The sequence below is a fragment of the Camelus bactrianus genome, chromosome 14 (genome assembly GCF_048773025.1).
Source record: "Camelus bactrianus isolate YW-2024 breed Bactrian camel chromosome 14, ASM4877302v1, whole genome shotgun sequence".
Taxonomy (NCBI): domain Eukaryota; kingdom Metazoa; phylum Chordata; class Mammalia; order Artiodactyla; family Camelidae; genus Camelus; species Camelus bactrianus.
Window position 1 is genome coordinate 11,365,883 of NC_133552.1, and position 26,108 is coordinate 11,391,990.

General features: G+C 34.4%; 1 long non-coding RNA gene across 1 annotated transcript in view; it reads right to left on the minus strand.

The window, feature by feature from the left end:
• The window catches only part of LOC141579808 (uncharacterized), a 75,036-nt gene extending 49,153 nt beyond the window's left edge, over positions 1–25,883 (minus strand). The window contains exon 1 of the long non-coding RNA XR_012511819.1: positions 25,609–25,883. This is a non-coding gene — a long non-coding RNA (uncharacterized LOC141579808). The remainder of the gene's footprint in view (positions 1–25,608) is intronic.
• Between the last annotated feature and the right edge of the window lie 225 nt (positions 25,884–26,108).

The following is a 26,108-nucleotide window of genomic DNA, read 5'->3' on the forward strand; positions in this document are numbered from 1 at the left end:
CAGTGTAGAGATATAAGTAGTGATGGGGAATATAGAGGAGAGTTAAAGACATGTAGAATAAAATGAGAAAATTTAGTATTTTTTTAACAGATTTCCAAAAAGGAGGTGAGAGATAGTTTAAAGATACAATGCTTGAAAGTTTCGCAGAAAAAAAAAAAATGAAAGACTTGAAAGTTTTGAGTTAAATGACTCAATGAATTTTCATAATAATAAAAAAAATAAAACCACACCTAGTCCTATTGCAGTGAGGATACAGGGCACTGAGACAAAACATTAAATTCAGCAAGAAAGAAAAGAAAGGCCACATACAAAGGAATCACAAGGAAAGCTAATTTATATTGGATTAATCCAGTCAAAATATTAGACAATAAAACTACCAACTAGAACTTTAAACTCAACAAAACTATCTTTCAATAATGAGTGAGAAAAATAAACCAAGAGGAAAAAAAATGACACTGGAGTAAGAATATGTACAAAAAAATAGAAAAGAAAAAAGAAAAAAAAGCCCTAGGAAAGTGAAGACAAATTTAAAACGTGAACGCAGTGTGCAAAAATATGAACAAACCTTTTCATTAGAAGAAGGGATACGAATGGTTAATAAATATGCCCATCCTCATTAGTAATCTGGGAAATTCTCATTAAATGAAATAGAACTTTTACACTTGACAAAAGGTCGAGTACCTGGAAAGCACCAAGTGTTGGTGAGGACGTGCAGCACCGAGAATTCCTACATTTATCATTTGTGGAAGTATGTCGGTCTAAACACTTTTGAAGACAATGTGACACTGTCTAGGTAGTTTGAAAGATATGCATACTTGTGACCAAGCATTTTCAATCTCAGGAAAGTACCAAAGAGAATCTCATATAAATTATAAAAAGCAGGCATTTGCAAGAGTATCACTGTAGTACTGACTTTGATACAAAAGCTGAAAATAGTCAACCTATTGAGATTTTGCACTTTGACATACTGACCCCATGCAACCATATATTGAAGCGACGGTTGATAAATGAGAGTGGAGCTATCAAGAGGCATGGAATTCCCAAACATATTAGGTGCACAAAGCAAGCGACAGAGGAATGAATTAAGTATGTGTACCATTACTATACATATTATATATATTTTTTATACATATATTTAATAAATATATTATCTTTGGCATACATACATGTGGCAAAATTATAATAAAAAGCAAGGAAAATAAAAACAGAAAAATCCAAGAAGCAGTTAACAATGATGGGAGAGCCCTAAGGGTGAGGAAGTGGAATGTAATTAAGAAGTAGCAAGCTGGGGTCCTTTAAGTTACTAACAATAACGTATTTTTAAAAATGAGTGGTTAGTACAAATGCTCTCGTCTGTCATACTTTGTACTATATATACAATACAGTTTTCTTCACATGTGACAACTTCCTTATTAATGAACTTGATGACATGGCCATATATCTATTATTTTAAAATTTAATTTAAATTTACTGTCCAGTGCTTAGCAATTATTCATCAAAAATCAAAGGTCATATTTGACTCTGGAATTAAAGGATGAAAGTTTTATTTCAATAAACTATAATTTAAAAGTTATAAATGGCATTACAAATGTATTTCTATTTAGTATTGTATTTTTGTATTTTTTAGTTTAGAATAATTTTGTTTCCCAGAGGAGTTTTTTTTGGTTGCATTTGCATTGTGTAATTTATTATAGAGCATCAATTACAAACAAATATCATCATAAGGAAAATATTGGGTCAAATTTATTCGCCAGATTTTTTATACATGAGTCCCAAAGAAAGTAACGTCTCACTGCAGATGGTAGTACTTTATTTACTTACACGTTCTCATGTGGTTTTTTTTTTCTTTTACCCTTTGTCAGTTTCCAAGTGTTCTATTGTGTAGCCCAAATTCTAAGAGTTTCAATAAAGTCACTCCCTTTAACTAAACTTTAACTTTGAGCAAAAGAAAAATATTAACTCTTCCTAAAATGTTAGGAACTTGGTATTATTACTATCTCGATTTTATGTGTGAGGAAACTAAGACTCAGAAAGGTTGAGTAAACTGTCCAAGATCATAGAGATAATTATTGACACAATAGGAATTCAAACTCATCTTGGAATAACATTCTACCTTATTTTCCAAAATGTGATGCTTAAAGAGGGATTTCAACATACATATACGTTTGAATATGTGTTCCTAAATGAGTATATGGCTCAGAAAGTTCTTACTGTGGACAGTTTTCACTTGTTACATCTATTCATTTCATTTTCATGATTCTTTCTGCATTTTGGTAATTTAAACAAATTATTTTCAGTATTATTTTATTTGAATTATTATTTATTAGAGCAATCTCCTACTAGATTGTTCTAATACCTTCCAGGTCTTGGATACATGCTAATTCTTAAAATTGTTCTTAAATATGACTCATTCATTTTTGTCCAGAGTTAGAAAATATAAAGTAAATTATGATTTGTCTTTAAATCTGAATTTTGACTAGTGTTGGCATAATTTTAGAAAAATTCTTCTAGTCTAGAGTATGGAAGCCTATTTTCAAAGGATGCCAGACCCTCCCTATATTCTCTTTTGTAAAAGAAAAATCTGATAATATATATGGTGACATTCATTCATGAACTTGAAAGGAAATACTTCATATAAATACTCTTTGGCCTAAAAGACATTCTATTTTTATAACTAGATCTCAAATACTAGAAACTTTTTTGCTTTTGCAATAGGGGAGAACAAATCTCACTCCACATTGATCTGTTTCTTTTACTTTAAACTTTGTGCTCTCTTGCTTTTGCTACAAGTTAATCACTAAAGGAATGCTGCTTACAGCTTAAAGTATACATAATGGCCCATCTCCGGGAACCCTTTCTCCCGTGTCTGAGCGTCAAGCTAAAATACGTTTCTTTAATCATAGGAAACATCCTGACCAAGTGCACCTGTCAATGGATGCAGGAAAGAAGAAATTAGCACATCCCTTCCAGAGTCTGGCCAGAACCAGGAAATATTTGCAACAATGCCTTTTGAAACTAACCTCCTCAACTCTTCCTCTTTGCTCTATAGAAGAAACTAGCATCCAAACCTGGGCAAGATGGTTCTTTGGGACACTAGTCCATCATCTTCTATGTCTGCTGGCTTTCTGAATGAAGTCTCTATTCCTTGCCTGAGACTTGTCTCTTGATTGACTGGCCTGTTGTGCAGCCAGCAGTAGGAGCTTGGACTTGGTAACACTTTTAATTCATTTTATTTTGAAACGGAAATGTATATTTTATCAAGGTGTGATAATGATTAAAATGTGCCTAATACTGAGTGACAATGAAAATGACAATGGACAATCAGACAGAAATATGGTGTTTCTTCATAAAGGCAATATAAATGTTCATGATTAGTAGATCATTTAAAAAGCAAAGGCCATAAAAAAAATGAAATCATTGTATGACTATTAAAACACATAAACATACAGTAGATCACTTGAAAGTATTCAAATCAATTCCTCCATACAGATACAACCTACTTTTAGAGTCATTAATTCAAAAGACTTTTACTTAAGACATGTTTTAGGGCTAAAACAATTCTCTATGTATATGTATTCTCTGTGTACATGGAGTCTCTATGCAATGTAAAATCTCAACCTTCAAATGTAACCTAATTGAGGAGACAAGACTTACACAGAAAAATGTGAGGATTAGATAAAAATGCTGTAAACAACAGCATAGTTGTTGAAGAATTGTGAACGAATTTCTAGTCAGAAAGGTTGGGATGAAGTAGGGGATGTCGGGGGCATCTCATCATCTTCTGAGGCATCTCTGTTCTCCCAGTTTCCTGGAAAAAGTCCCATTTTTCTCAGTCAATTAGATTAAAAGCTGTACTTGCTATGCTATGACTATGTGTGTTTCCTCTCTTATTGCCTTATTCACTGAAAATAAACTATACTTAAATTAGATAACATTTTTATTAAATGTTCTGCAGAAGGAATAAAGGCTTCATTTGAGTCACTCTTACCCTGTGTTCATTAAACAATATTAGGTCACTATTACAAATGCAGAGAAAACTATATCCCCAGGATAGATGGTCAAGGATTTACTAGCATCAGCAGGAGGGGGTGAGGGCAGGCTGAGGGGAAACAGACATGAAATCAGGAATCGACCCAGAGAAAATATTACTTGGAAAACAAACATTCATCTGTAAAGAGAACAAAGATGACTTTTTTTCTTTGATTTTATATGACATTTTCCCAAAATAAAATATTTTATTTCTGTGTGAAATGCATAAAATGGCCATGCTTGGATTAAAGTCCCTTGCATTTTGGCCATAGTGTCCGACTGCAAGCAGTCTGCCTACTTGTCACCACTCACTGCAAAGGCAAGCCTGCTGGTGACATGGTGACCCAGCATATACTGAGCCTACAGCCAGGTAGGAATTCGGAGAATCAGCTTTTTAGCAAAATAATTTAAAACTACAGAGGATACCCCTACAATTTACCTTTGCTGATAAACTCATATCTACAACAGTATAGTCAAAATTTATCAGCGATCTTTTGAAAATACTTGATGAGTATAAGAGATATGCAGAAATAACCAAGATGAACAAATTATTTTGAAGAAAATGGAGACGATTCATTGATTAGAGAAAAATAATAATTAAGAACCACTGAGAGTTGTAAAAGATTGTTACATCCATCAAACAAAAGTAAGTTAATGAAAAGGCTTTTAGAGTTTTTGATTCTCAATTTGCTCTTGTGTTTTTCAAAATTTATACTTACTTTGTATTAAATTCCCTCATGCATTTTGAGTGGAGGAAGAGTTTATATATTTTTGAATGAGTTGTTTGTCTTCTTTTTATTGAATTGTGAGAGAGCTCTACATATTCTAGATATAATTCATTGTCAAATACAGATTTTGAAAGCACTCATTTCCAGAGTGCGGATAGCCTTTTCAATTTCATAGTAGTGTCTAATTTAGTGCCTAATTTATTGATTTTCCTATTTTATAATATTTTATATTGTGTTCTATCTAAAATTTCTTTATCACATCCAAAGTCATCCAATTTCCACACTGTTTTCTTCTAGCAATTTTACAGTTACAGCTTTTATATATTTAAAGTAATTTATATATATACTATAAGATGCTATATGTGGTATCATTTCTCAAATTTTACATTTCTCACATGTCCCTATTAATAGTAATATTGAGAATTTTTATATGCATTATGTCAAGTTGTAGCATTTCTCCTTTTTCAAAGTTTCTGTTCAAATCTCTTGCCCATTTTTTTTTCCCATTAAGTAATTTGTCTTTTTATTATTGGGTTTTAGAAGTTCTTTATAAATTCTTGAGACCAGACCTTGTTCCTATTTTGGGGGTGAATAGTTCTCCTTGGTTTGTGGCTTGTACATGTATTTTCTAACTGGTGCTTTAGATGAACAGATTTTTCTAAAATTTTGATACAGTTAATTCATTATATATATAAATAATTATATATATATATATATATATATATGTTTGTTTGTTTGTTTATTTATTTATTGCTTTTTGTGAACTGGCCAAAAAACAAACAAACAAAAATAAAACCTCATGTATCCCCAGTCATATAGATAGTTGCTTATATTTTCCATTAAAATTTCTATGTTTATAGCTTGTATCTTTAAATCTACTACTGTATTTAATCAATTTTTCCATATCATGTAAGATAAGAGTCAAATTTCTTTCCCTTCATTTCTTCCACATGGATATATAATTTTTGTTAATTTCTCTATTATTTATCTATTATTAATATCTCTATTATTCCTTTAATCATTGATTCTTATTCTTATCTCTATTATTCACTTTTTCCTATGTATTCCGCATTTTCTTTGCACATCTGCATCTAAAGCCATCCATGTATCTCAAAGCACAGCTTTGCCTGTATCTTGCAAATGTTAGAACTGAATTTTTAATATCATTTAATTTAAAATATTTTCTAGTTTGTTTTGTGCTTTTCTTACTGCTTTATAAACGTGTTAAGAGTCTGTTATCTCATTTTCAAATATTTGATGTTTTCTTAGATATTATAAAATTATTGATTTCTAATTCTATCTCATAGTGGTCAGAGAGTTTAATTTGTATGATTTCAATCTCTTAAATTTAAAGATATTTAATTATGTAATTTTCTTCCTTAATGTGTTTCTTGTTAGCCACATACACTTTATGATTTTATGTCTCCATGATGAATAAACTTTTTATCATTATGAACAGTTCCTTGTTTGCTATCATAATATACTTTGCTTGGAGTCTATTTTACATAATATTAATATAGACAAGCCTCATGTAGACAAGCCTTATGATCTTCTGTGTATGATATACACGTCCATCAATTTACTTTCAATTTCTATATGCATTAAAGTCTATTTACTTAGAAACCATATTAATTAGTCTTTTTTTTTAAATTCATTCTGTTAGGCTCTGCCTTTTACTTATTAGCTACTTACTCCATTAACATTTAACAAGACTATCAACAAAGCTGGATTCTGTTCTTCCATTTAATTATTGGTATTGTTCGATTTTTTATTTCAACTATTTATTCAACTACTTATAGAACAGTTTATTATTTTGTCTTGCCAAATTCCTTAGTTACTTGTAAAATCCTTCTTTAGCTTCCTGAGTTGAATAATGTAGATAATTTGTTCTCAATTTTAAACTATTCTTGACAGATATTTAACTTAGGATTTAAATAACAGAGTATTCTTGAAAACACTTGCTATTTTAGTAAAGGCACTTGGAACCATCCTGCAGGGCATCCCAGTCACTTTATAGCAGTTGATTAGTATCTAGCACAGTGATCTCATAAAGACATTAAAGGAATTTATCAGAATTATGTAAAAAACCAAGTTGTTTAGAATAATAAAATTACAAATTCATTATATTATCCTCTAGGTAAGAAGAGAGGCAGTGATAATTAATTGTTGGCATAATATTTTAAGCATCATTTTTCATGCTACTGCAGAATATGTTCAGTAAAGCCTCTGGCTTGCCCTAGTTACTAATTGTCTGCTGTAGGCTTTATTTTTTCCTCTCTCCTCTTTTTTTTCCTTCTCAGCTCTTACATCATTTAAATACTCAGTGATTGGTGTCATCATCAACTCTCTTTCTTCCAACATGTTGATTTAATTTAGCATGTGCAGTTCACAGATGCAAGGTTATTGATAAAATTTTGAAAAATAAGGTTTATTTTAGTACCATACAACTGGTAGACACTTTAGAGTTTTATGTGTTTCCTTTGAAAATGAACAGCTGAAAACCTGTTTTTCAACAGCATTCACATATCTTCTACCAACAATATGTTTAACATTCTAAAATTTATCTAAATGGTATCTTCCCTGAAAACTTTACTTTTGGAGTTAAAAAATGGTATAGAAATCTTTGCTGGATTATACACATTAATTAGTAACAAAAGAGACTTTTGTCAGCTATACAATAGAATAATTTATCTTTTAATGTGTTCATTGTTCATTAATATTCCTTAAGGTACTATTATCAATATCTTACTAATTGAAAGATTGAAAAATAACATTAGATCATTTCATCATTTTAGTCATTCCAAGATGTACGCAAGGATAGATATTATTTACGCTTTATGAATCAAGGAAGAAAATTGGCAAACAATAAAATGAGCAAGTTGTTGAATGAAAAGAAAGACCAACTCTTCTGATTTCTTGGACCTTAGAAATTTCATCATTTTTAAAATGATTATTCTGATTAATTTCTCTCTAGTACATTTCTGTGATGTTCAGAGCTTGGAGGCAGTTAAAAGAAAGGAACAAGTAAATTGGGAATTAAGAAATCCTTGAATTTCATACTCACCAAAAGATGGTTCTAAAAGCAGATGGAAACAGTTATCGGAGTGTGAAAGCACTCGATCATTTCCTACCCACTGTTTCCTCTTTTCTCATCCTTTTGGTGACAGCTGGCACTGAGACAAGCTCATCAAATAATACAACACATTTTCACTGAAGTCATGTAAAACCTGGGGGCTAAATGATATGAACCTTTAATAATAGTCCCTCTTCACATTTGTAGAGCTGACTAAACGGATCTCAGAGACATCATCTCCGAGGTAGGAAAGGGAGGTGCTATCTTCCCCAGTCTTTTTTTTTTTTTTTTAACTGAAGTATAGTCAGTTACAATGTGTCAGTTTCTGGTGCACAGCATATTTCCCCAGTCTTTAAAAAAAGGGGAAAAAATCACTTGTTGGGGGATTACTAAGTACTGGGTATAATTGCCATAGAAGGAAATAGCAAATTAAACATCAGGGTAGTTAACAGTCCCAGGAGCAAAAGTTGCTCAGTTCATGTTTCTCTTAATGCATGGAGCAGGGAGGAGGCAGAAGTCCACAACGGAAGACCGAGTTTTTGCATTTCTGGCTCTCCCTGGGCATGAGGGAGGTACAGAGCTGTACCCACTCTTTGTTGAAATTAATGAGGTCACATCCCAGGCATCTCAGAACCTGGAGCATATTAGCATGGTATCCGGGCAGAGGCTCAAGAGACCCTGAGAACATGGGAGAAAAGGAAATTTTGCTTTTTCTCTACACATATTGAATGGTGTTTAAAACACTCAGGTTAAAAGTGACAGATCATGTCTGCAAAGAGACAAGAGCTCCACTGAAAGTTTCAAAACAATATATTTTGTATTAATAATTTTATGGGATACAACTACATTTTTATACTAGTAATGATAATTATGAGCTATCAAGTCCATATGCTAATACTGTTTTCCATGCTTATATATGTTCAACCATAAGAGAAAGGAGCAATTAGCTTTATATATTCCTAAATTTCATGCATATTTTTAGAAAGGTGCTTTATTGTTTTGTAATGCTATTCCGCAGTCCACTCTAGTCCAAGAAAGGTTTTGCATTTTTCCCCCACATACCTGTTCATGGTACAGTTGTATATTGTATTTTCGAAATAGGCATATAATGAGACATCAATTCCATACCTGTTATCGCCTTTTAGCTGATAGATATGGCAGCATTTATATCTTATTTCACTGGGATTTAAAGTTAACCATTCCTAATTGGAAGTAAGAATCCAATAACTTTTTAAAAATAAGGTATTTTGTACCATATCAATGCATTTAAATGACACTTTCACAAGCTCACTATCTGACACTTTCCTTTCTCGACACATTTGAAAAACAAAGTGATGGCAATGTCTTCCACAATAAGCTTTATTTTCAATGTACAGATCCATAGAAGTGTCAAAGGATTCTCTTCTAGTCTTTTTCCCTTAAATCTAACACCTAAGAATATCTATATTATGCCTTCTTATAATAGAGAATTAGAATATAATGCAATTATTCCCAAATGATCAATAGGTCACTACACTTCCCATGGGTAAGATGCTTTGAAATGTGATTTTCACATATTTAAGCGATAAAAAACAAGCTGTCTTTGTAATTTAGAATATCTGTAGTATAAAGGCTTGGCCTTTTAGGACAATGATTTAGATTTTTTTTTTTTTTCATCTGGATACCTGTGGCTACACTATTTTACCTAAATTGTTCTGGTGAGAAAAGTCAAAAAGAAATATAGCTGCTGTAAGGAATTTGGGAAGAAAAAATATTCCTATGCCATTTGGTTTAAACTAAGCCCCTGAGTGACTGAGCCATTGGGCACTAGAGAGTTTATAAAAAGAGCAGAGAGAGGTATTTCCTAAATGTTCACATTTGCCAAATTGGAGCTACGCTAGGGATATTTAACCTACTATTTCATTTGATCCTCAGACCAGCCCTGAAAGGTAAACAGAGTGGCCCATCTTACAGCAGAAAGCTGAGGCTTAGAGCTATTACATACTTTGTCCACGGTCAAGTGGTTATTAAAACATAGCTAGGATTCAAACCCAAGTTCTGTCAAACCCAGGACATTTTCGGCCACGCTATATAGGCACCTGCTCACATGAATTGCTAGCACATCCTCAGGTATTAGGACTATTAAGTTAGAGTTGCTTAAAGTATTATGCGATCCAAAAATGAAGGAGAGGACAGATCCTTCTTTTATTAGAGTATAAATGCAAATGCCTTTTCCAAATCACAGACCACCAACAGGAAGCCTGCAGAAATTATTAATTGTGCCAGCTATCAGTCTTTTCATGCATAAAATTCAAAATTTGTTACTCTGCCTACAGATGAAATGTCATTTTATAAAAAGCTAATAATATGCACCCACAAGTTTGCCTGTCAACACCAACGAGCCAATAGCAACCTGCCAAAGCTAAACTTGAGTATCGTATTAAAATCATTGGCATGCAGGCATAAAATTATACAGTTTATTCTAACTGTGTTGAGTATCAGTACTATTTAGTTTTAGAGTATAGCAGAGGCTTTTGGAATTACAAAACTATGGATAATTTGAACGCCATTAGAGCTCATCTTGACATACAGAGTCCCAGAGGTAAGGACTCTGAGGGCCAGAAAAAGTGACCCGCTCCTGCCTGGGGGGAGGTCGGTCTGGCCTGCGGCCTCTTTCCTTGCACTTCCATCCCAGGGATTACCCAGTACTGCATCTTTAATCTCCTCTCCGTGCCTGAAGCTGTACAAGGATTATTCATTTATTTATTTAAATCTATTATAGTTCATTCCAGAAAACAGCCGGGACAGCTTGCAAATAGAATTTTAAAAGATGGAATAAACTAAAATAGGAGTAAAAGAAAGAAAAACAAAGATTGAGTTACAAATGGACCTAGAAATTAGACAACAAAAAGCCTGCCATGAAGACCTATAGATGTGGTTTTAAATTAGCTTTTACTGTGGCTGGAAGCTTTGTAGGACAAATGCAGGAATTCAGATTTGACCCGGTACATAGTTTGCTGGACCCAGAAAGTCAGAAGTAGACTTACTCCTGGAGGTGGTGGTGCTCAGGTGCTGACTCATACCGCTCAGACCACATCAGGGAACTCAGTCATACACATCTCTTCCCAGCTCTGACTCCAGTGACGTCACACTGGTGTCCTGAGATCAGCCACTGTGGAAGAGTTCACACCCTGGGAATCAGTCAATGCTACAAAGGACGGCTTGTGTCCCCCGGGGAGCTAGTTGTCAAACTTTCACCGGCACACCACTGCTTAAATTTCTTTCCAAGACACATACAGACATTAGGCCTGTCTTATAGCTTCCCTCAGCGTAGGCAGGATACATCAAAGATACAATTCAGTAAAAAAAGAAAAAAAAATTCACGAGGCATCAATACATTGTAGTCTTGATTCTCTCATCTTGATTGTCAAGAATTGATCAAAGTATAGATTTTAGATTCTGTAGAAAAAGCAATGGACCACATATGCTTCATGTGATTTAAAAATATATATATATTTTTTTCTCTGAGCTGAATATTGATCAATATTTGGCGTAAGCATCTGACTACTTAGAATCCAATCAAAATTTAATAAAACTGAGAGAACTGAGGCCCCTTAACAGGAGAGGCATTTTTCACTTGCTTGTGGATCGTGTATGAAATACAACTTATAACGGTAGAAGCCACCACATTTTCAAAGGACCCATCATCACAAAAGTGAAAAGACAATCCACAGAATGGGAAAAAATATTTGTAAATCATATATCTGATAAAGGACTTGTACCTAGAATATTCGTCCAAGGAAATTATCCTCAGTATCATGGCTATTTGACTCAGTTCACATCACTATGTTCAATCCTGTGTCTCTAAATATGATCAACATCATAACCTAAAACCACAACATCCATCTGAGGTAGAGAAAATTTGATTTTTCATTCCGGCTTCACCACTATTTGTGCTGCTTTTACGTTTATCTTTGTAAATCCCTCTCTCTCCATCAGTCCACTCAAACGGAAACCAAGTAGATTAAACGTGATGATTTCTAAGATCCCTTCTAGAAGTGTAGACCGTAAAGAACGGGGTGTATGACCAGATTTAACCAATGAATATTTTATACCTTTTAGTAATACATCTGATGTATAGAAAGTGATATAAAATCAATACAGGTACCTCATTCAGATAACTAACAGGCAGTATTATTTTCTTGTTCCTGAGCTAAGTGTTAAGGATGTCATTAAGGTAAAAATTAACTGAGCAATGACTCATTTATTTTTCCCTGTTTTTTTTTTCTTCTCCATAGATCTCATCTCTGCCATCTGCTAGCTGTGTTAATACCTAAAAGATGGGAATATAACAGAACTTATTAAATCAATCTCAATAAATTATCATAATGACTAGTTGAGATAATCCAGTTACCCAGAAAAGAGTAAATCTTCAAAGATTAATTGTTTTTAATCACAAGAGAAAAATCTTCAGCAACTAGCATGCCCAGTACAAAAAAAAAAAAAAAAAACCCATTCTATAGAGGAAATTTCACACTCAATTTTATTCACTGCAGACCAAGCTGAATTCTAGAGTTACCTGATAAAATCTGACCCTAAATTAACACCTATGGAATTTCAAAGACCTAAGCCAAAGTCTCTCTAACTGACTTCCATTCCAGTCATTTATCTGGCTATCACCTTTGGTGTGATAGAATACTTGTATATGAGTTCCCAGGGTTGCTCAGATATTCTATTTATTCATTGATTATTCTTCAGTTCCATATGAGTCAAAGCTGTGCCTTATTGCAAAAACTACATATACTTCCTAGCAACTTGTTCAGTGATTGGTTATAGCTTCAGATAAGATTTACATCAATAACCGGGAACATTTAAAATACATTTTGCAGTTATATGGAACTTGAACTGTTAAGTAATAGTTTGTTTATAAAATTATAATTCTGATTATATGTAGATCCTCTGAAAACCGCCATCTTCAATTCAGTGTCACTGCAACTTTCACGTAACTGGTATGTTCATAAATTCGTTTTATTGGACTTTGTGTTATATTTAACTGCTTAAATGTTTGTCTTCCTCAATGAAGGGTAAGTTCCTGAAAGTCAGGTTTCATGTTATAGTTAAGTTTCTTCAAAATAGCATATATTTAATTGTTAAATATATTTACAGTTTACATCTATTTAATGTGCACCTTCTGTGTCCTACACACTTTGGCCTTTTTTTTTATACATAATAGATCAAAAGATAAGTGTGACTATATCTTTGCAGTTTCTAATTTCTAGCGACTTTAACTGTTGAAAGCTTATTTAATTTATTAGAAAAAAATCATTAAAATTTCACCAAAATTAAACATAATACAATTAATTAATGGAACAAAATGTTCAAGGATATTTTATAGGTGACAAAAAGCATCTTTATTTTCGAAAATAAAAAAGTTGGGACATGATCCTCTTGAAATTTATTTGGCTTTTAAAGTAAAGGGTGACATCAATGGATATCAATGGATTTAGGAGAAATGGGTCTCAGCTTTGACTTCTGTCACAAAGCAGGTATTTGATGTTGAACTGATGAGACTCTTTACTCAACTTCATTATGTGTAAATGAGAGAAACAGATAAATTCCAACATCCATCCTGACTGTAAAATTTTGATTGTTCAATATAAATACTTCTCTAAAAATACTTTTCTAGTTTTTTTGTTTTTTTTTACAATTAATCTCTTCCTCCCCTTGCTCTACCAGGTACATTGGCTAAGAAAACCTTTTGAATCAGTTTAGACCTTCCATTAGGAAAAGAAAACCTGGATGGAAATTGCTCAGCAAAATATGAGCAGGGGCTGCAATATTCAATGACAGGTGGCATTTGCCTTCCAGAGAAATGAAAAGCAGCTCATTCTCTCATTGTTATAGAAAGGCGGCATGCCACCGCTGCAAAGCCAACTTCTGAATTGTTGAAACCCCCTTCACTTTGCAAGCCTCGCTCTAAGGCATGCAGCAAACTTCCCCAGCAGATACAGCCGCAGGATGTGTCTGCCCACTAGCACGGGATGAGAGGAATAAACGCGCGTGCGCTTGCGTGCACACGCTAGTGTGTTTCATGCTGCCTCGTGCCCTCCGTGGCTATAAAGAGCATCTCTCTAATTTCAGGTGGTGGGAAGGGGAGAGAACACGTTAGTATTTTAAAGAGAACTTTAAATTCAACCTCAAAGTATCTTTTTTTATTTTTTGGTTTGTGTATAAGTCAGGCTTTAAACAAAGCTCTTTAAATGTGCCAATTAACTATATTAATAAACACACCAACATATTGCATACCTGATCATTTTAATGCTGAAAACCCGCAATTTAAAGTTTGAAGGATGGTGACATGTCTGCATTTTTTAAATTAAAAAAAAATTTTTAGTGGGGGGGCAATTAAGTTTATTTTTATTTATTTGTTTATTCATTTAATGGAGGTACTGGGGATTGAACCCAGGACTACTGAGCTATATCTTCCCCCCAGGTCTTAAATAGCCTTTTGTTGCCTGAATTTGAGTTCTTTTCTGGCTCATTAACCTCCAGGAGAGGAAGGAAGAGGTGTCCAAAAATCTTACTCAAGCTATTCTTGTTTTAAGGATAATATACAAAGTTTACACCACCATAAAGAAAAATCAAAGAACAAGTTCAAAATGGAGAAGGTATCATCAAACACAAGCCTTAGCACCTAACCACTGCAGCTTCTAGTTAGAACTGGGTGGAAATTTTCGGAGAGACTCCTGTTTAGATTGTGGGCCAGAGATTCAAAAGAAGGTTGCCTTTAAAACCCAGTTGAATGAGAACTGTTTGGGATTTATTGGGTAGACAATATTAGTTATCTGGTCAACCGTAAGCCTTTAATTCTCACCTTTATCCCCACCCCCACTTCTGTCTCACACACAGGCTCGTACACAACTTTGTTAAATATTAGCAGTGCAGTATATTGCAAAGAGTGCTATCACGGAAACTTTTTAATATGTGGTTTTTTTTTTACTGTTTTATTCACCACTAACTGGGTGTGATACTTTGTGCAAGCAAACCAGCTCGTTGAGCTTCCTTTTCTTCTTTCAAAATAGAAATATATTATATATTTCTTCATCGGGGTGCTGTGAGGTGATGTCTGATAGTACTGAGTGATTTCAGTATGAACCTTAAATCAATGTACTTACGCATTAGAAGAGGAAAAAAAAGACATCAATTCATAATATCACAATTCAGCTAAATTAGTACATTCTACAGTCAATAAGCATTCATGGTTTTTTTTTGTGTGTGTGTGTATAGAAGCAACAGTGGACAATTTCAGTAACATTCTGTGGAAAACTGGAATTAATTTTCAAACTCACTTTCAACTGCCAAAATCAAGGTTTCAGTAAAGAAGAGTAGGAAGAGTTGATAATGGGAAGAAATCAATTGTGCTTTAATGTGCAGAATGTAGAGGTAGAGAACAACTGTAGCTCAAATTATTCCTGCTTTCCATCCAATGAAAGAATGAGCTGCTTTTCATTGCTCTGGAAGGCAAACGCTCTTTCGAATTACATCACCTTGGAAAATTTTGTTAATACTCTAAATCCCAGTTTCTCTTGTGTAAAATAAGGATGCCAATAGCTGTCCCTTAGGGCTGAGTCAGGGCAGGGTTGTCTTTTAAAATAACCCTTTAATAATGAATTGATGAAAAAGGTACAAAATCCATGGAAAGAAGCTGCAGTATCTCTTCTCTTCAGTGGAGAGGATGAGCAAGAAGGTAACTGCTAATCCAGCGCAACTCTGAGTTCGCCAACCCTTAGTCTTGCGTGAGACCATTATTTGGGGATTGGATTATTCCCTGTGTATGTTCTCCTTTTCATATCTGTTTCCAATTAGTCTTCTCATTTATCCTATTTCCACCGAATAACTCTTACTTACTGATAGTTTCCACTTTTACCTTACTTTATAATGTAGCAAAGGTTTTCCAATTTTTTCTCATAACCGCTGATTTGCTGATTCCAACGAACTGTCTTTCTCTCTTAATATGCCCTACTCCAATTCCCAAGACACAGAAATGTGACTGTATCTGCTTATATTTTACCCAAATGTGACACTGTTGGTGACTTGCGAGGGTTTGGATTGGATATCCAGCCATAAATCCACACGTGGGCCAGTCAGCAATGCCTGGTTGTGAGAGGAGGAAGATGTGCTCTCAGGGTACCCGTTGTTTTTTCTAGCTGCCACCTGAGTGGGGGATTGTGGGCAGAGCCAAGTTTTCTTGGAATTAGCTTACAGGTATCTTGAGTAAATGTCAAGTGAGATCATTATTAAATTTTAAGTCCAGCCATACTAGGCATCCAATAAATGTACTTATTATCATTCCTATTACTATAATGATTAGAATTGTTAGTTGATGAATATTTTAGTCAAAAACCGTTGTGGAAAAATACTAAGAAAATATGTTGTTTTTTTTTTAAAAGGTGGTAGATATTTTTATAGCTAAGTATGAATTTGAGAATAAATTTTATCTCCTACTGTATTTTATATTCACTGCAAGTTAGGAAAAAGAAAACTTGCCAACTGCCTATCCATGTATTTCTTTACTTATCCATAAGAAGTTGTAGTTACAACCTTGACACATAATTTGTAGGTGTTATTAGTTTCTGGGAAGTCAAAGATGTAGCACTTTCTAGGTTAGTTTGGAAATGGAAAAGGAAAAGGACTTTCTCTTACTCTTCTTCTAGCAGAAAATCAATTTGTAATTACAGAATAAATATACAAAGGATAATTCACAGACAGAAGCAAATGTAGAATGCTCATATTAGTGGATGAATATTTCTGTGTATGTAAGTCAGGCAGATCAAAGTTGAATTGCATCCTAGAGACAGTGGTAGAGCTGTCTATACTTGGGAAATGTTGCTTTTATAACTGTAACGCCCTGTGCTTTCTTCCCTCTGCTCCTCAGAACGACTGACAGCCTGCCCTGCGCCTGTGGACTGTTTGCAGCTGCCTCCTCCCCACACTATTCACCCACCAATCAGCCCAGCAGACACGAGGCACGTAATACTAGAAAATCTACAAACTTACATGCCTAGACTCTTTCTTGATTTCTCTGAAGTTTACTGAAGGAAGCTTGTGTTCTGGAGCCTGGAAGACCTCTCCATCCCTCTTATTTAGGTATGTGACATTAGGAAAGCCATATAACCTATGTTAGCTTCAGATTTCTTTTTTATCTACAAAATAATACTATCTGCTTTTTGGAACTTCCATAAAAGCTGAAGTAATAAAACATAAAGTTCCTAGCCTTTGGTAGGTTTCTTTCCGACTTGCTAAGTGTTAAGGAAGGGAATGCAAAGTTCTATCAGAATACAAAAATGCAATCTGCATCTCTTCCAGGCACTGCTCCCTAATTTTGACAGTTATGACGATAAAACAAAAGAAATTCTATACCCACCTAAAATATTTCAACGTTAAGTGTTTCTACCACATTCCACTGAAATATCAAAGAAAAAATATTGTCAAAGTAAAATACATAGTTTTAAAAGAAAGGTTTTCTATCAAACTAAGTTCCAGAGACTTATCATCCACCAAAAGGGGCTAAATAACAAGTTTTATCTAGTCTCCCAGACAACAGTGAACCATTGTCATTTATCTTCCCCTGTGGAAAATAAGCTCCATGTGGACAGAGCCCAGTTTTGCCCTGGGATGCATCTCTGGGATCTAGAACCAGGTCTGACACACAGGTGACAATTTGTTGAATAAATGTGTGAAAGCTCCAAAAGGTACTTGTAGTAATTCGGTGAGAAATTAGATAGCCTAATAATGGAAGAAAAGTTTAAAAATACCATGGAAGTCTAACAATGGCAACCACTAGGCACTGGACCATGTCATGCAGAGGCAAAAAAGGGGGTTTTGTGTCTAACCAGCTCGTATCAGCACAGAACAGAATGACTGAAGTTCATGTCGAGGAACCTTAATTATTCAAAATGTTGGAATATGTTAAGTACCTTTACTGTTTAGAAATCAGAGAAATAAACATTTCATAAAGAATTTGATAAAAGCTACTTTTAAAAATCCAAGTTTTGATGTTTTAGAAAGAAATCTTCAGGCAACACTTCATGCCTTGTTAAGTGTACAAAGTTTGTTACAGAATTTCACATTATATGTCTGTGCACATGCATGTGTGCACGTGTGTGTATGTGTATAACATTATATTTCTAAATGGAAATCAAATGTGGTTTCAACAGACGTTTACTCGAAGATAAGAAGCTTTCTAATAGTTCTGATATACCCCTTACTGATATTATTTACAATTTAAAATAAATTCTGACATTAAAAATTGGAGAATTGGAGATTTACTCACACATATTTGAAGTATTACACGTGAAAATAAATTAATAACAGCATTGTGTGTTATAGCAAAAAGCAGAAACAAACTAAAGGTCCAGCATTAAGGAGCAGAAGAGCTGAAGTCTGATACGTCCGCACAAAGAAATACTGAAGCTTCAAATTAAAAAGGTGGCTCCGAACGTATTGTTACTGACAGTTCTCCTGGTTACAGTGTTAAAGAAAATTGCAAAGTACTAAAAATGTGTGTAGCGTGCAATAATTCGCATTAAAATTAAATACAGTATACCTGTAATATGTCATATATGCTAACGCATATACGTTTCATTCTGCATGGACTATCTTTGGAAAACGAATTAAGAAACCAGTGACCCTGGCTGTCTGTGGGGACTGAGGCAGGTTTAATTTTCATTCTAAACCCTCTGATAACTTTTCTCTGTGTACCTTGTTCATGTATCTCCTGACGCCCCGTATTTCCCAGCCCACATCTGGGTTCACCTGCAGCTTCAGGGACCAGTTCGGGAGCAGGCTGACAGCTTCCCATCTCCGGCACCCATAGCTCTCTGCCCTGTGCCTGACTCTTGCTGCAGCACAGGGGTTCACTGGGGCGATGCCAAGAACACCCAGATGTGGTAGCCCAGCGCCAATAGTGTGACTGGTTCTTTTTCAAAAAATTGTAAAAAAAAAAAAAGATTTACATTTGACATTTAAAAATACAATTGGAATTTAAAACATAGGCATATTTTTAAAGTATAAGGGTATTAAAGTATATTTGAATTTACTAGTATATGAAAGCATTTCAAGATTATACATTCAGTTTAAAAAAAAAAACAGTAAGTAGATATTTATTTCCTTGAAAAATCAAAATAAAATATAACAGGGAGTGCCATTTTAGACACCATAATGTGTCATTATTAAAGGTCTACAAAAGTCGTATGTCATTTTTATTCTGGGTAAATGAGAGTCACTTAAGAGTTCCTAAATTTTACAAAATATTTGTATTCCATACAAAATGTATCTACACTTCAACTTTAAAAAATGGATTTAAGTGAAGCCATGAATATGGTTGCAGTTAAATAACAATATTCTGAAGTTTATAATGGAATACTTTCTATGCCAAGTTATTTACTTGTTTCCTTGACTAAGGCTGAATTATTAAGAAAAATCTGGCAAGTAAGAAGTATCTTATTCCTAACATGGCCACAAGAATGAGTGCTAAATACGACTAGTAATATAGTTTATTTTAATTATTTTAAAATCAACATATATATTATAGATATATTTTAATTATATAGAAATAATTTAGCACTCATCAATATATCCACCCTTTAAACAGACATTAATATTTTGTCACATTAACATCAAAATTATGTTTGCATTTTGGAAAGAGCAGAAATTACAAATTTGGATAAAGATCTACCCCTCCATTCTTTCTGCCTTAAAATTAGTGTACTGCCTTTTTTGGTTTAATTTCATATTTTACTATGCAAGAATTATATCTGTAATTTGTGCTTTTTTCACATTTATACGAACATTATTTTACTGTGATATGCTTTTCCCCTAAATATTATGCGGTTGAAATTTATCTATGATAATTAATGTAGATAGAGTTCATTAATTTTAGCTGATCTACAGTTTTCCATTGTATGAATGAAGGAGTCCAACATATAATTAAAGTTAGCCTAAATTTTTGATGTTTTGGTTAAACCGCTGTTTCACTTTTGGATCATATTTACTTGGCGAAACTAGTACCACATCCTAGGTCTCCTTTCTTCCCTGGAGTTTATACTGTTTTCTGCAAATGACATTTCTCATTTCTAATCCACAGGATATAAAATGTATCCAGATGGCATTGAAAAAGTAATAGTAGAGATGGCCATATATATAACACTCAATATAACCACAAAAGCATATTGAATTTGTTTTTATTTTGATACTGTTCATTCCCATGTCATTCTTTGTATATTTTTGGAGAGGCATTTTCCCAGGATAAACAGAAAAGAAATGGTCTCATCAGAAGCTAAAAGACAGATCTGACTTTTTGTCTTGCTCTCACATGCCTTGCATTGGGCTTGCCTTCATTGGTACAATCTCCCCCTGGCAAGCAGCCACCCTCTGATGCTCATTAGTCATTAAGCAGGAATATCTGAGCAAAGCACCTTGTACAACATTTTTTAGAACTTGACTAATCAGAATACCTTCTGCAAAAGTCAGTCCCGAATTGACTTTATCCTGAACCAACTGGCAGTTCTCACACTATGATCCAGTGTCTGTGATGTGAGGCCCCGCTCCTCCCCTTCTCTCCTTGTTTTCACAGGCGTCCTTATAAAATCCACTTTGTTTCCAGTACATCTCTCTGTGAGCATAAGGACTTCAACTACCATGATAAATATATAAAGGACACCAAGATGTGCCAGACAGAATTTTTTTCCAACAACATTCTGCAGAGAAGAAAATACGAGTGAGAAAAAGTGATAGAGCAAAATGTGGATGTGACCTAAGAGATGTCAGCCATGTTCTATGGTGGGAAAAAACAGGGGAAAAAAAAGATTATTTCGAACAGAGTAAAAGAGGCAAGGGGAGAGGCATTCAAACTGAATCTTGAAGTGTATGCAGGATTTCACTAGGCACAGAGGAGCTAAAAGCATATTCAGTGCAGAAGTTTTGCAGAGCTGATGGGTTGGAAACACAATGACTTTCAAGGGTAAATTTGGCTAATATGAATTTTGTCATACATTTTTGTCAGTTTTGACATTTTCACTATAAGATTAGCATGTGGATGTTAAGGGTAAATTAGGTAGATACAGTGACAATTACAGAAATATTACTTTCATGAGTTGCTAAGTTTGAAGAGAAATTTTAAAATCTTTGCCTAAGAATAACTGTGTTTGTAACGTAGATATTTTTCAACCTGACTTTCCAAAATACTTAACCTTGGAGAACAAAATAGTAATTCAATGAAATTTTTTTTATGAGCACAGAAACTTGGTGAAACAAGATCCTATATATTATAGCAGAAATATTGCTCTGTTTATTCAATGAATACAATATGCCTTGTTACGACAATGTAATTCATTTCCATATAATAGCTTTAGGAAGTAATTCTAAATTGCAATGTAAGAGAGGAGCACAGGAAGGTACCATTAATCTTCTTCATGGAATAAATCCCAGAATATACCCAAAATACACTAACCCAAAAGGGATTATGAGCTTTAAAAATATAACATGATGTTTAAGTTCATTCTCTTATAAAATCATCCTCTCCAGATCCATAGTAACATGCTAACGTATTATAAAAATATATGGCAGAAACTTTCCCTTTAAATTTGCTTAAGAATGACAACTAAATCTGATGATTTAAGATTAAGTCCAGGAGAGAAGAAGAGAGAGAGAATGGGATTGGCCCTTGAAAAGCATGGTGAGGCACGTTGGGGGAAAATTCTCCATCAGTTTCTCTTACATTTCTGCACATCTCGTGAGCAGGGCAAGTAGCTACTCTGTTTCCCATTTCAAGATTATTTGTATAGCAAATAATCCTGGAAGAAAGAAATGATACTTTGCTTCAGAACAAAGGGCAGGTTTGTTTACAGCCTTATAGTTAGAAATAGTTTCCCCCTCTGGAGCAAAGAGCGGGTATACTTACTGCCCAATATAATAAAGGTAATAACTCCTTTTTGAGGAAAGGTCAGGTCTTTTTCACTGCCCATTAAAAAATATTTCGGGTCGCAATTCCTCTCCTGTAATATAACCCACTGTATATGCAGGTGTTAACTCTCTGTGCTGCCTAGTGAGAACTGGGCTGGGCAAACTCATACAAGGAAACTCTATGAATACTCTGGCTACTGCTACTGCCGTGAGCAGTAAAGTGCTTTGTCTCTAAACAAGTTTTGTTTTATTTTGCCAGCACCGATGTAACGGTGGCAGGCTAATTTGTTAGTTTGCAAAGACATTAAAAATCTCAGTCACTTTATAGTTCTCGACAAGATGAAGTTTCCTATCTTGTGTTGAGGGTATTATTATTATCATTATTATTATTATTACACTATATTTCTCACAACAGTTTTCTTAGCATATCAGCAGTCCTCAAATTGCAGAAATATGCTCTTCGATTTCTTTTTCATCCAGGGTATCAGAGAGAGTATCCAGAGCTACAATGCTCCAGATTCGGGAATACTGGAGACTAGTAAAATTCAATATATACAATATTCTTAATCTAAGGAAAACCTGCTATTTTCTTTTCCCTTGACCAGTGATCCTTTTATGATGTTGTAGCAACTGAGCGTTTTATTCTGGAAACAATTCTACTAGTGGAATTGACAGCCCTGTGAAGAAACTGATGGCCTGATAAACCAAGGTTGGCATAATATTTATTAGGTTCTTAAAGGCACTGCAAAACAAAGAGAAGCAGAGTTATTGCTAAGAATCTGCTGATAAATAGCATATGTTTAGAATTTGTTAAGCTTTTCCTGAATTAAAAAAATTCATCTTAATAGAGCCCATTAATTTCTATCTTATCTATTATCAACCATGAAAACATATTTCACAGAGATAAACAGATTAGAAATTCTTCATTCCTATACACTTAAAAAAATTCGAGGCACTTACAATTTTTCATGTTAGGATTTTAAACATAGATATCTAACTTCAGTCTCCACTGTAAAATTGCTTTTTTTTTTTTTTTTTTTTTGGTAGGGTAGGTAATTAGGTTTATTTATTTATTTACTTTTTAATGGAAATACTGGGAATTGAACCCAGGATGCTAAGCATGCACTCCACCCCAGAGCTAAACGGTCTCCGCTACACTGTAAAATTACAGTAAAGAAAATGCTTTTAAAGATAAAGCTCAAAAGAAGGGGGATAAGAGAAGAGCAGACAACAGTAATAAAATTCTGGAAACAGGAGCGGAGGCTGATGTATTCATGCACTCTAGCCTAAGCTAGAATGAAAACCACACCAAATTGGTCAGGGAATCCTCAAAGTCTTAGGAAACAACAGTTTCAGAATCATCCAACACTGGAGGTAAATTTGGGCCTAAAATTAATATAAATATTTTAAAAATGACTGACAGGAGTGAGCTCCCTAGGTGCCAGTGTCCCGTACACAATTATGCAGGCTGCTCTTCCCCTGCTGGACCACCAGGTGGAGTAATGAGCAGGACCCTGCACTAAATTCTGTGGCTCCTAGTCCTCTGCCTCCAGGCAGCTCCCAGGAAGCCAACAGACTCTTATCCTTCCAGGCATCAATACCCACAGAAAAGTCAGAGGAAATATCACATCAATGAAACTAAAAAAAGAACTTTATTTTAAAAAAAATAAGAAAATAAGTTTTTGGAAGCCCTCACATTTACCAAAGAAAATCTATTGGAGACAAAAGTTAATCTATTTAAAGTTTGTGTTTTCTTCCATTATTTTTTGTCATGTGCATGAATTTACATGATTTTTGCTTGTTTCTTTTCAGACACTAAGTAATTATATAAGAAGAACAGAAGAAGATGGTGAACATCTAAGGGAGGGAGAGATTATTAAGTCTAACCAGGCCCAAAGGAATTCAATAGTTACACTTTCTTCTAAATAATGTTTACTTATTTTTTTCAAAAACTAAGTTTGCATCATATATTTTAGAACATTTTCTATCTTAAAAAGGGGTAATTTTTTCCCAGTCATCTTTTACAATTCTTTGAATGTATGGAATCAATTATTGCGAAAGGCATACTGTCACAGTTTGGTAGGTAGATATAAACTTAATTATTCTGACCTCAGCATAAGCACATAATCACCTAATTAGGAAGAGCAACAGTTCATTAAGCAATGCAAAACCCCATGCCTTTCTGCTGTATTACAAACCTGTTTTGTTTTTACAAAAAGTTGATTCAAATGCCATCACAACCTGTTTTAAGATGGTTAGTAACGCTATTGTCATTTTAATTTTAATCCAGAAGAAAATGGATTTATCATTGGTCATTTAACAAGTTAAAATCATGAGCTCTTTGTCAAAATTTCTTTATTAGTACAATTTATTATCTTGAAGGAAATATTTGATCATAGAACATATACTTTTTGTGCTAATTGTTTTGCTGAGGTTGGGGAAAAAAGGAAATGACCAAGAATTAGGCCTTGAAGGGAGGAAAAAAATTCTATTTTGTGTAAGTAAGAGGAATTGAAACCGGCAAGAATTTGGAATAGTCCCCTAGAAGAAATAGTTAGTTCTTTAAGCCATTTGCAAAGGAATGCAAGATTGGGTAAAATGATGTTTAACTGATGACGTAAATAGGGAGAGGATGAATTGAATGGCTAGGGCCAGTGTAAGAGGACTGTATCAGTTTGGGTTTGATCAGGAGAAGAAATTACCATAGATAATATAAAAACAGGAAATTAGCAGCCTACATTTTCATTGAAAGGAATAAGGGAGGAATTACCAGGAAAAGCCTCTGCTGGCTTTAAGAAGGCAAGAGAGAAGAGAAGACAAATGTCAGTCATCTCAGCTGCAGATCAAAGAATCATGCTTGGAAGCTACCAGCAAATCCTCACCTCACCACAGCCCAGGTACATGACTGTAAGGGTTTTTTGTTTGTTTTTTGGGTTTTCTTTTTGTCTGCCTTCCAAAATTCATAGAACTCCCACTGATGGAATCTAAATGGGACACTATGGGCAAGACATAGATAGTAAATCAGCTATGATTCGACACAATGATAAATTAAAGTGTCTAGGTTGTGACCAGGAACCCATCAACTATCAAAAATAGCAAATTCTTACCTCAGGGACTGGATAGGACACATAACAAACTATCATAACTGCTAAATTCAGAACTTAGTTCATTTGAGAGCTTGAGTAATAGTTTATCTCAGTCGTGAAAGATTGAGAAATACAAAATGTGATTAATTAAGATATATCTTCAGATGTCCAAGTGCTTTTTAGACTATAGACACTAATAACCTTAATCAAGACGAAAATTCTGGTACGTGACATACACGACTTCCCTTTGTCTTTATAACAGACATAGGAGCAAGACTCTAGCTGGTGTATTCACCAGTTACTACAGACAGTCAATAGTCTCATTGACTGACTTCATGTTCTAATGACTGGGTGACAGCCATGTAATACCTTATTATCAAATAGCCTTGGGGACACTATTTCTTGTCATTTTGAAGGTGGCCTTGTAGTCCAACTAAATCAGAAACACTGTGAATGTTGTTTACTTACTATTTTATCCAGACTTTATTGTCTTCTTGCCATTGACCGAATCAGTAACAATTTAACTGGCTTCTTGCCCTAATCCTCCAATTTTCTTCACCCTTTTCAATCTCTTCTGTTGTTGGTATTACTCCTTTGACATCTACACTATTTATTTTTAGAGCAAAAAAAAAAAAAAAAAAAAAAATCTCCTGGGAATCTGCTTCACCCACATGACAGGGATAAGATGTCAGAACCCCCAGCTCTACTCCCGGGGAAAGTACACAAATGCCCAAAGGTTCCAAGGACTTACGTTTGCACAGTCGTTTCTGCCCACAGGTTCCAGCAAAGGGCGATTGCTCAGAGGAGCGATGCTCTGCAACACCTCAAATCTATTGAAAAGAAATGTTATTTTAAAAATGGGAAGAGACAGAATAAAAGCAAAGGGAAATCAAGGAACAGATTTTTTTAAAATTGAGGTATAGTTGACTTACAGTATTACATTAGTTTCAGGTGCAAAGCACAGTGATGCAATATTTTTATAGATTATACTCCACACAGTTATTACAAAATATAACTCTACTCCCAGTGCTGAACATTACCTCCTTGTAACTTATTTATTTTTACCTACTAGTTTGTACCTCTTAATCCCCTTCGCCTATTTTACCACTTCCCCACAGAATGTTCTGAAAAACAAAAATTACCTATCACGGTGGGGAGGGACAATACAGGGGTGGTGGAGCGGGAGATACAACTTATTGGCTGTAAGATAGGCCACAAAGATGTGGCGGATGTGGCCGATATTTTGTAATA